This window comes from Benincasa hispida, chromosome 2 (assembly GCF_009727055.1).
Source record: "Benincasa hispida cultivar B227 chromosome 2, ASM972705v1, whole genome shotgun sequence".
Lineage (NCBI taxonomy): Eukaryota > Viridiplantae > Streptophyta > Magnoliopsida > Cucurbitales > Cucurbitaceae > Benincasa > Benincasa hispida.
In genome coordinates, this window is record NC_052350.1 from 28,289,769 (window position 1) to 28,302,510 (window position 12,742).

The window sequence follows — 12,742 nt, forward strand, 5'->3', positions numbered from 1 at the left end:
TTCTCTGTCCCCGCCCCAATTAGTTTTTACATATTTATTTAGTATAGTTATCTAATGATATGTTATTATTATTATTATATAAATATTACATTTAAATTTCAAGTTTGATTATTTATTGGGAAAGATAATGAATATTTTTAAATTGAATATTTAAATTTAGATTATATATGTGAATAATTTGATTTATATTTATTTCTTTCTACTAACAAATATTAATTAGCTTTTTTAGGNTCTCGTGGTCCAGGTCTTATACAAACTCTTTGTATAGGACACCCCCGCTCGCACGTCTCTACATGAATGGTCAGGATCTACCATCTGTAGTAGTTTACAACACTTGCAAAGCTCTACAAAGCGGGTTGTATCCGTAGTGTCCAGGATCAGGTATCACACCTTAATCCTTATACTACAGACCTATTTAGGTTATCACTTAAGACATGATCCACTTATATATCACATATATATGCTTAAGTTCACATAAGATAACCAAGGAACTTTGTTTATTGGATATGAGTAAATACCAGAATTAAATAACAATTATTTTATTCATCAAACAATATGTATCTTTACAAAAAAACGAGACTCCCGGAGAATTAATACACCAATCCCAACAGTTACATTCTTTGATCCCCCCCCCTCCCCCCTCTTATTTCTCTCATATCTCTACTTTCAATGATGTCAAAGAAGAAGAGTGGAATAGTGTCGGTTTATTTGAGTGTGTATGATTTGACGCCGATCAATTGTTATGCATATTGACTCGAGGTTTACCATTCCGATGTGCAAGGTTTGACAATTTATGGCATTTTTTCTTTATATGTTTTTGTTCTTCCCTTTTTGGAATGGTTTTAATAGAGATGATGAGGATTTAAATGCTTCTTTCCATATCGACCAAAGGTTTTTTTTTTTTTTTAAAAAAAAAAAATCTTGATTCTCCATTGAGTTTTTCTTTAGATCTGAGGTTGAATTCGTTCTATTTTTTTGCTGAAATTTGTGATACTTGAGAAATTGGAGGAATATAGAGGGGTTTTTATAGGTGTGTTGTGAAGTTTTCTGGTTTTGGTTGTGTATTTATCTCTATGAAAGATGATTATGTAATTCCAGCTCGATAATAAATGATCTGTGGAAAATTTTTAAGGTCCTGCATATGTTTTTGCCTCTAATTGTTTGTTTATATGATTTTCTATTGACCTTAATCTATATAGTTTGTGTTTGACCTTTTTAAGAATTTTTTTATTGATGAATTCAGCAGTTAATAATGTTTTTATGTGATTAAAATCTAAAAGAAATCTTGTGTCCATCCGTCATCACATCAAGTTTGTCATATGCTCACCTCCATTACAATTTTCAAGTGTTGAAGTAAGGAATGTGCACCAAATTTCTGATCCAAGAAGTGTAGATTCTCTCCCTTTCTTTTATGCTAACTACTGATCGATTTAATGAATTTTCCTGTTTAATGTCTTGAATTTTTTGGTGCAATAATTTTTGTTGCATGAATTTAAGGGACTCTGTCTTGTTTTAATACCATATAAATGGTACCTTCATGGAATTTTGCAGCTTACTATGTTGTGGCAAAAAAATCTCTCAGTAAGCAGATATCTATAACCTTATTTGAACAGATGAAAGCCGACTTTAGAAAAAGATATGGAGGCGGTAAATCCGATACTGCTATTATGAAAAGTCTCAATAAGGACTTTGGTAAATTCAAACACGAAATTTTTTTTATTTTGATTGCGTTCGGGTGTATTTGCCTTAGTGCGGTATCAGGAGGCATATTCTTGCTCATATTTTGCAGGCCAATTATGAAAGAGTGCATGAAATATATCATTGAGCATACAGAAGAGATCGGAAAGTTGATCAAAGTGAAGACTCAAGTATCAGAAGTTAAGAGTATAATGTTGGAGAATTGTTACAAGGTAAAAATACATCAACATGGGGTTTGAAACGTTGCGAATTTGTTTGTATTTGCATCGATCTAATCGTTGCCATATGATGTTTACCATTATCATCTTGTTCTATAAAATTGGTGATCACTTCGAGTTGGCCTAGTCGATAGAGAGTCGTAAAGTCAAGTTTAAGGTGCATGTTTGTGGCATACCTTTATTCTTGGAAGTTTGAACAAATTTTGATTATGTATTACGATATGAACTACTTACAATTTTGGAAAACTAGGCAACCAACTGTGGAAATCAAAGTTGAAGAATATTCGAACTCAGATGAAGGATTTTCTCTTGAGTGAAAGAGGCTTATTTTGCTTGTGCTTGTACTTAACATTTATTAGAATTTCAACATGAATGTTTATAGTTTCACAATATGGAAGTGAGTGACTTACCTAGTTATATGTAGGAAAAATGAAGTTTTATCGTGGAGACCTATAATTCATGTGAATTTGATGGGTTTTGACATTGAAAGGTTTTCACCTTTGACTGGTTAGGTATATTATAGACATCCTCCTTCTTCTTAGTGAAAATTTTGCACTCAATGTATCTTCTCTTTTATACATAATCTATTCATTAGTCATTTCCATTAAAGTATTGAATAAGCTTCAACAATTGAACTTATTTTATAAAGTATTTGAATCAAACTTATTGGTTTTGAAATATTAGGGGCCTTCATAACCATTATTTACTTCAAGATGGCAAATCATTAGAATATGAAATCTGGCTTTAGTTAGTTATGTTTAATTTTAATGCTTCAAAAAGCGAGTTAGTTGATATTGATCGAATGGATACGATGAAATTTTTTATATAAACTTCTCCATTGATTTTATGTAATGGATACTGATGTAAGATTACGTCTAATTGGACACCAACCAATAAGGCTTCAGGTTCTTTTTGATAAGTTTCAGCGAGATAATGACTCTAAATTTCTTTTCGAACTTCAAGTCCTTTAGATTTGTCTCTAATGCTTGGAAGCTTGTATCCGTAGTTTTGAAATAGATTCGAAATCGTTTGAACACTTTTCAGCAAGAGCCCAAGCCTCATTTGGTGAGTTTTAGGTTGAAGGACTCCATTTAAAGCTATCTCGATTAAATTTAGATGTTGTAAATTAGCTTTTAACTCTTGGCAATGGAAGAATCAATCTCTGAGTTCATTACTCAAGTTTTCAACCCTTGTCAAGTTAGTTATAGCTCAATCTGTGAACTTTTCCCCTCTACTTTTTTTTTTCTTTAGTAGTAATTGTACATAGAATGTATACTTTAGTTATTTTGTTCTTGTTTTTGTTGGAAAGAATTCGACCTATAACTTTGGTATGACTAAATTCAATTGTGTGATTATTTTAATTTTGTTCTTTTTTTTATGTATCTATATGACCCTTCAAAGTATATAATTAGATTTTATTTTGTGCATGTATAGGTAAAAGAGAAATATTGTTATTTCAAATTAAAAAGGGATATTATTGGTTTGTATGAGCATAAGCAAACAGAATATACTTTTTTATTTTTTCAATAACAAAACGATGATAGACATGTGATATCGGACAATTAATAACAAAAAGGAGGTGAAAAACCGACATTGAAGATAATGTTCAATATCGGTTGAAACCGATATTGAAAATAATATTCAATGTCAGTTAAAAACTGACATTGAAGATAGCTGGCATTGAAATCTTGGTCATCTATAATGTCGATTTAAAACGACATTAAAGTCCTTTTATAACACGCGTTGGAGTTAGCATGCAATTAGCGGAGGAAATCAGGATCATTAAGAACTCTAATTCATCAATTTTAGCATCTAAATAAGCATGTTCATAAAATGAAAAGAGAGTTTTAGATACCTTTGAAGACTTCAAAAATCCTTCAAATTGAGCTTGAATCTTCTCAGCCAATCGTTGTAGACCACCACTTGATTTTTCCTACTATTCTCTAGGACATTAGATTGGATTGTGGGATCCAAAATGAATAAGAATTTAGGAAATTTTGAGAGGAGAAAAATGAATTTGGTAATTTTTTTGTCAAGAACCCTTTTGCTTCCCTAATTCAGCAAAATTCAGCTGCATGTCCACAAATCTCAGCACTAAAGCTGAGCTTTTGTTTCGCTTTAGTCATGCAATCACATTGCATTTCAAGTTGACACATCAAAGGCATAAAAGCAAGTGGAATTTGGAGTGGAATTTAAGTGTTTAATTTGAGATAAATCCACTAAGTGGATTTTCTTACAATTTTAAATTAAATTCAAAATTCAATTTATGAATTTTGAAAACTTAATTTCAAAATTATAATTATATATATTAATTCATTAATTAATATAATATATAATTTCATTAATTTGAAATAAAATCAATTCATATAATTAATTAAACTATTTAATTAATCAAAATTAATTTAATATCAAATATTAAATTAATTAAACACCGATTCCAAGAACATAAATCTTTATTTATGTATTTAATATTTAAATCAAATTTAAATATTATCCAATTCTCCAATTCTGTTTAATTCAATAATTAAATATGTACTTATATTGTGTATAATTACAAATTCTCTTAAAACAAATTTGAATACTTCAAATTTACTCATCACTCTATTTTAAGGTTTAATCCGTTTGTGAGCTAGTAGAGGGACCTAATGGACCCACAGATCATTGGCTCCGACGATCCGAGATGAATTGGCTAAACTCTTTAAATTGAATTAATCAACATTCGTTAACTACCGGGTCACTCCACTAAAGTCCAGTAGTTGCACTCCCTTCACTGTATATATATTTTTTTCCACTTGATTTAACCATAATCAGTAAGTCGGCCTTTCACAGGTTGTTTGTGACGGCTGTGTCAAATGTCTTTTTACCTCTGTCATTACATCTTGCTCCTTAAGTTCTACTGATCATCTAATGAACAATTGGTTTGTGATCCAATCGTGAAACTGAGTCTCTCTCGGGCCAAGAGAGGGTGCGGCCCCTTTTTTAAGTCCTGGAATTAGTACTTAAGAGAACAACCTCTCTACTATCTCTAAAGGCAGGCAGAAGTGAATTTCTTCTTGCACCCTATGTCCCCAGCCATCTACCCAGTCTCATCCTTGAAATGGGAGGCTTATTGAGTCAACTCTGATGAGTCAACTCTCACCTATGCAAATCTAAGGATAATCCCGAATAAACAAGAGTTCATAGTTAGCTCAGCATTAAGGTCGAGTTACCTAAGTCATCGCTTTGAAATAGTCAGTGTTAAACAGTAAACAACATTATAAAGTAAAAGTGACTTATTTCTTGATCTGGTCTTATACAAACTTTTTTCTTAGGCTCGCATGTCTTCATATGAACGATTCAAGATCAAATCATTTGTACTAAATACAAAGTGGGTCGCATCCGATAGTGTTATTAGAATAAGGTACCCAACCTTATTCGTATACTATAGACCGTTTTGGCTATTTACTCAAACTTGATCCATCTTTAGTCTCCACATATAGTCCAAGTACTCATGTAATAGCCATGGATCTTAGTTTATTGGATTTAGTTTTCACAAGTGCAATTTATATATTCAACAATAGTTTTATCAAATAAACGTCAATAACATCTTTATTGTAAATAGAATATGTTTAATATTACATACTGCGAGTTTTTAGGACTAAAAAATCGCACTTTAGATGGTAAAATTGATTGACTTGAATACTTAATGATTCTGATTTCTTTCACTAATTGCATGATAACTTCAACAACATGATATTTGATGTTGGGTTTCAACTGACATTGTATCCCTATTGATGTCAGTTTTAAACCGATATTAAAGCCTAGATGTGTACTATACTTTTTAAAGTTCAGAAAAAAAAACAAATACAAAGTTATGAAAAGTTTACAAAACTTTCATGAGAGCATAACCATCAAACTAGTTGAAGAAGAAGTAAGATAAGGAAAAATAAAGAGCAAAAGTATGCTTTGTTCGATGATAATTTATGTGCATTCCCTCCTTCCTTCATTTTGATGTTTATTATATTATTTGTGGTGTTTTTAATCTATTTGTGATGCTTTCCATCTATTTTTGGTTCTTTTATGGCTATGTGATTAGAAAGAAATTTTGTTAGGATGTGTGATGGTAGGGATGGACGTTTGGAAAAAGCCTTTTTTATTTGGACAAATTGCAATGCTCCTTTGCTTTTGTGGGTAATGGCAACGATCTTGGTGGAGAAAATAAAAGTTACTCCATTAGAGTTGAAAAGGGAAGACACAATTGAAATTAGATAAGAATGTATAGAGATGAAAGTGTCACTTAGTCATTTGAAAGTCAAAATGTAATTTAATCACATATTTAAGAATTTTTTATGTAAAAGAAAATGACAACAAATAAACAACTAAGGTCATGATTATCCATCTATAATAAAAATTGGTGTAATCGTAATAAGATTCCATTGATAAATTGGCATAACAGATCACAATTATTGTTACTATTACTATTACTGTTTAGATCAAACGATAATGGTAATAATAAATGAGACAGATTTATAATTTCTATTGTAACTGTAACAATAATGGTACTTATAATGATTTTGACTAGTGGGTCCCACGTAATTTTGAAACGCAATTGATTGATCACCCTCTATGCCTCAATTGAATTATGTTCTTCGATGGCAGACTTGAGAGTGGATTCTTCATTTCATTACGATTACGGAACACAAGTAAAGATAACAAACGTGATAAAATAAAGTCTACTTTTAGATTAAGGTAAACACAAGGAATAAAAATAGAATGAAAAGGTTTGTAATGAAGGGCGTGTGAAGGTGTGGTCGAGAGTGACTGTAGCTGTAGGGGTGGCTGGCCGTGGATGGTGGGGCGGTGGCGGTGGTCGGAAGGTAGCCGGCAGCGTAGGGACCTGAAAATATATGCGGCGTTGAAGATGAAGGAAGAAGGAAGGAAAAAGGCCTAAGGGGGGTCCCACAGACATATTTATTATTATTTTATTTTAAAAAGTCTTCCCACGTGCGGACTTTCCTAACTGCTTTCACCTTGCCGACCGGCCGACGGCAACCAGCCAACTCCCCATTATTTTCTCTCACTTTTAAAAAATTTCCCTTTTTAATTTCTAATTTCTAAAACACAAAAATTTGTTGTTTATTTTTCATTTATTCGTGGACACAAATATATCTATTTTTCTTTCTGATATTATTTTTGTCCCCCTCGTGTTCTTCATTTATCTTTTAATTTTTAAAACTTCTAATTTCATTTTCTTTTTCTCTTTCCTCGATCAAGTCCAATATTATTGGAAACCAAATTGATGAAATGGTTATATATATCATATAAAATTTTTAATGTAATTTTTATTATTTATTCTTTTTTAAATTGAGATGAAATTGGAAAATAGTACTGATTTTTGGGTCATGAATCTTCATGGATTGTTTTGTAACTTTTTATACAGTAGTTTACTATTGGAATGATGAAAAAGGAATTCAAATTGAATTCATTTTCTTGAAATGTTTGGGTTAAATTACAAGTTCTTTCTTTTTTAGATTAAAGAATCAAAGAGTAACCCAACCAACTAGTCCCCACCTCCTAATCATGGATGAGAGGGAGAATACAAATAAAAAAGATATCTTTTCATAATAAAGAACAATTTTAAGAGGACATCAAAATTACAATAGCATGAGTAGCATTGTTTTCCTCTCTAGTGTTATGCAAAAGAACTATGACCAAATACAGTAAGATTGTAGCTAAAGTAGATTTAGAATAATAATAATGAAGAAGAATTCCACTATGTATAAAATAGGAGTTACAAACTTTCTTTCTTATAGAGAAATATCAAGCTCTCTTACAAGAAGAAACTCTCTATTTTATCTCACTCACTTGTTGGAGTTTTTGGGATGGTTTGACAAACATGGGTCCCCACCTATTTATAGCCCAAAGAAACTTAGTCATCAAGAAAATCCAATGGTTCCAAATTATCCTTGATAGATGTAAAGGATCCAACAGCTCCAATCTGTCTTTGATAGATGCGAAAGTTTTAAGGGCCACAAATTGGCCTTGGACAATGTGGAAGATCCAATGGCCTGGAATTGTCTCCAAAAAACTTCTTGAATAATAAAGAAATTTCTTGATAATTATCTAACATCTAGGGATGTCACAAAAATGAGCAATATTGACAAACTTTGTAACAAAAATAATGTCCTCAATGAAGATACTAATATCAGCTTAAGAGCTCTCATTTCTATTCAATAATTGATTACTTCCAAAGCATCAAATTCCACCTCAAGTGATAGATTGGTCCTGGGCCATTCACGCTCAACTGCAGAAAGACCCTCTGAAACAGCTTCAAATTCAGCATATTGACATTCCAACCCTTGCTAATACTCTTACAACCCCCTAAGATCGATCAGCCATCATGATCGCAAACAATCCACCCGAACCTTTCTCTTTAGACTAGGTTGCAACAGAATTCAACTTTCAGCTATCCACCTTCGGCGGAGGCCAGTAAGGACAAACATTGTAGGGAGGGGAAATGGTTGACATAGAGGGAGCACAAACATCCCCCAACCCTCAACCCTCACCCATAAAGATCTTAAATATGGACTTCAATCGAGTTCTTCAGAACGGCAAGATTAGGCACCTCCTTCCTAAAACATATATTATTGCACACTCCACATGCTCCAAAGGACGATTAAAGCACAATTTAAACCTTCGCATAGACATACACATCTTAGGTAACCCCAATAATCCAAGGGAGACCTTATCCCCACCTCTTATAACCTACTCACTAAAGGAATTAATGCTAACTCGTTGTGTCTTCTATGTAGGAAGCAAATGGAGTCTACTTGTCACGTTATGCAGAGTGTAAGTTTACTAAGAAAATTTGGAGTCATTTCTTCCCTGTTAATGTTGGTATTTTTGGTATTGTTATGTTAAATTACAAGTTTAGATCATATATTTTTAGGGTTGTATCTATTTAATCCTTCAAATTTAAAAAGTATTTCGAATAAATTTCTAAACTTTTGTTGATTTCAAAATTCGGGGAGGGGAAATGTATCTCCATGTGATACAAGTAGTTAATTTGATTGAAAGGAGGAAAATGTGGCTTGCAAAGAGAAAATCTATACAACGTGTGGTACTTACCACATACACTCTAATGCTTAAATCAGAGAGAGTCAAAGATTATGAAGCTAAGGAGTTTGAAAGTAGAATTATAGTTACTTCAGATGAAGCTATAATGATGTATTTATATAAGTGATTGACCTAGGTTGTTCTAATAGGGTTTCGTGGTAACTTTAGGATAATCATATAACTAACCATCCTGAGGATCGTGCCCTGTTTCACATTTGGCTAGGGTTAACCTTAGCTAATTTTTGTAATAGAGTAATATTTTGGGCCAAAGCATGCGTGAGACATACCTCATTAGCTATTCTACTAATGTAGCCGAGGCCGAACATGTTAATTTGAATACCATATTGAAAGTTCAAAATTTTATTAGACATTTTATAAACTTCAACAAATTTGACATCAACATCAAAGTTTAAAATTTAACCATAAGTTTTTGCATTGAAAACACGTACCTAAAAAAGAAATTCAATTTGAGGTATACTACCACACATGTTGACTAGACAGCCAAAAAAAAAGAGAGAGAGAGAGAGAGAGACAAAACAAAACAAAAATCTATAAAAACAATAGTTTAGACTTCGTTTAGTAACCATTTGATTTTTTTTTAATTAGGTCAATAAACATCTCTACTACTTCTAAATTTCTTGTTTTTCTATCTACTTTTTACCAATGTTTTCACTATTTTATTATGAAAAAAAATGAAAACCACTAAAGAAATTTAAGAGGAAGTAGACTTAAATTTTGCCGTATACACAAACCACTCTTGAACGACAAATAAATTTTTTACAATCAACCCCTTAGAATCATAGAATTATTACAATTTAACCTAATTGTTTTTAATTCTAAAAAATTATATATATATTAATCATTTATAAATAAGAAAAATTGTATTGTGTATCAATTTGAATTTAAGGATTTGCAAGCGTGTCTTCAACTTTTCAATTGTTGCAAATATGTCAAAATTTTCAACTTTTCAACTTTTCCAAAAATAGAGTAGCAATGGAGGTCGAAGAAAAATGTAAAGGTGGTGGTGGTGGTGGTGTTGGCGGCATAGGAAGCAATAACAAAACTGGCCACGACGGTGGAAATGGGAGCAATAATGGGATGAACGACAGTCAAAAGGCTACCGATGGGGCAAACGGAATGGGCCATGATTTATAAAGCTTGGTCGGTGCTCATGGATTGGGAATGTCCATATTCAACTTTTCAACTTTTCAAACGATCTATGGAGTTGCCTGTCTTCGCCATATCGTCGATCGCTAGTCACGTCACTCGTCGATTGTCGATTTTCGTTGCCGATAAGTTCCTATGTGATTTTCTCTCTCTCCTGTCTCTCCCTCTCTCTCCCCTCTATGTGGTAGCCCTCTCATTTCCAACATAAAGTAACCTTAATTGAAGAAGATCTATTTAACTATAAAATTGGCACAAGTCTTTATTTACGTAAATGCCATTTCAATTTTAAAAATTTAAAATAACTAGTCATTTTCAACCGTGTATCAATTGTATATCAAGTATATTCAGTGTCTATTAATAGTCTATCAAGTGTATATCAACGTGTATCAAGTGTATACTAGTATTTCAAGTGCATATGAATAGTGCATCAAGTGTATCAAGTGCATATGAGTAGTGCATCAAGTGTATATCAGTAGTGTATCAAATGTATCAAGTGTGTATCAGGTGTATCTATGCTTTTTTGACATTTCGTGGACTTAACTTGTTCTTTTGCCATTTTTGTAAAAGTAATAAGTTTGGGCTATGGACTTAATTTTTAAAACTTAATTGGCCAAATCTGCTAGAAGCCCTATAAATTATCGTTTTGAGAATGATATTGAGATGTAGGTTCAATTGGGGAGTTTGACACATGATTCGACGTGTTTTGCCTGAAAATGTTAAGTTGGGACAGTTAAGTAGCTTGAATTTAGAAAGTTTAGGAGTGCATATTTTGGAAGCCTTAGTTTTGAGTTGAAATTTAGAAATTTTGAATTGTGAAATATTTAATTGTATTAAAAAAAATTTATATTTTAAATTACTTTATCTGTTCATTTTAATTATTTAATTTTGATGTTTTAATATACTTTAGAAAAAATAATTTTAACAAGTTGAATTGAATGGAATAAAAACAATTATATGACATGACACATTTTAAATGATAGGTTGATATTATCATATTTAAATTTTAGGGTGTCAAGAGAGTCATAATATTCATGAGAATAGAAAGGACAAAGAAAAAGGAAGATTGTGGTGAAAAAGGAAGAAAAGGAAAGAACATATTTTATTAAAATCATACTTTAAAATTGTACATTATAAATTAAAAAATAAATAAATTAATATATATATATATATAGGTCTCAAATCAAGAGTGGAATAAATGATTCACACATAAGCACGTTTTTTAAAGATATAAAATAAAATACGATTAAAATTTTTCACTCCAATCATAAAATACCACGATTGGTAACAACTAAAAAAATATAACATTTTGAAATAAGATGTTCAACTTTCAATTAAAAATTATAAAAATTAAATATATTAAAAATAAAAATAAAATAAATAGAAACTTGAAGACAAAAGATTTAGAGCTTCGAAGTATCAAAATCTCAACTTTCACGAATATCCATTTATATAAATGAGATTTTTGAAATTTAAATGATTAAAAGGGAAATTATGAAAAATACGTACATAAACAGATTAAAAAATATATATCCAATTTAGGAGTTGTTGTAAAAATGCCCAACAGATTAAGGTTTTTTTTAAAAAAAAAAAAAAAAAATTTATTCCTCTTATATTATAAATTTTTAGTGGGATAGAAAAAGAAAGATTTCCTTATACAAAGGCAAAAGCATGAATCAATTTAAATGTTCTAATATACAATCCACTTTTCAAAATAAATAACGCTAATGATGGTCAATTAATTTTCACGTGTCGAAATGAGCTTAGTTTAATTGATATAAAATATTATTATCAACTTCAAAATTAGATGTTCAATTTTTACTTTCCATATTATCAAAAAAAAATAAAAGTCTTCATCGATTTTCTATTAAATTAATACAATGAACTAACAATTTTGATCGCATAATTATTATGGGTGAATTTGGACCTGACAAAATAATAGGAAAAACAACAAGGAAGATAAATCCAAGATGAAGTGGACTTGAGATTAAATAAGTCCAAATGTCAACTGACATTGATCCACTGAGATCTAATCATAACTTATTAAGATGAAGAACGATCCATCTCATTCTAATTTAAAGAGGAGAAGGTAGACTTCAACTTATTCTCTCTGTAAATACATAACTATAACTTGAATAGGACCTTAATTTGGAATATAAACTTTTGACTTTATCTCCATTCTATATTTCTTCATCTCTAACTTTGGAATCAGAGACATTTTTTTTTTCAAGCCTTTTCTTCTCTAAATTACGAACTTACGGTTGTTGTCACATGAAAGTCATGTGTTTTTTATACGTCGGAATTTTGATTTAGACAATCAAATTGCTTTTAATGGAGATTAAGATGAGGACAGAACAAAATTGATTGCGTTGGGTTGGGTTGGGTTGAAGATATTTTTTGGACCAACCCGAAAATTCGGCTTGGTTTGATTGGCAACCCAAATGACTCAAATAAAGTTTCCAACTCAACCCTTAAATTTCGGGTTGGGTTGGGTTGTTGGGTTATAACTTTTTTTTTTAATGAAAAATATGTAAATTTATATATAACACATAACTAGTAACTAAAAT

General features: G+C 31.1%; 1 long non-coding RNA gene across 1 annotated transcript; it reads left to right on the forward strand.

Annotated features, from left to right (window-relative positions):
• The first annotated feature begins 642 nt into the window (after positions 1-642).
• Positions 643-2,343, forward strand: LOC120071758. Its single transcript, XR_005480335.1, has 3 exons — positions 643-781; positions 1,552-1,692; positions 1,790-2,343. It is a non-coding gene; the product is annotated as an uncharacterized LOC120071758 (long non-coding RNA).
• Positions 2,344-12,742: the final 10,399 nt, after the last annotated feature.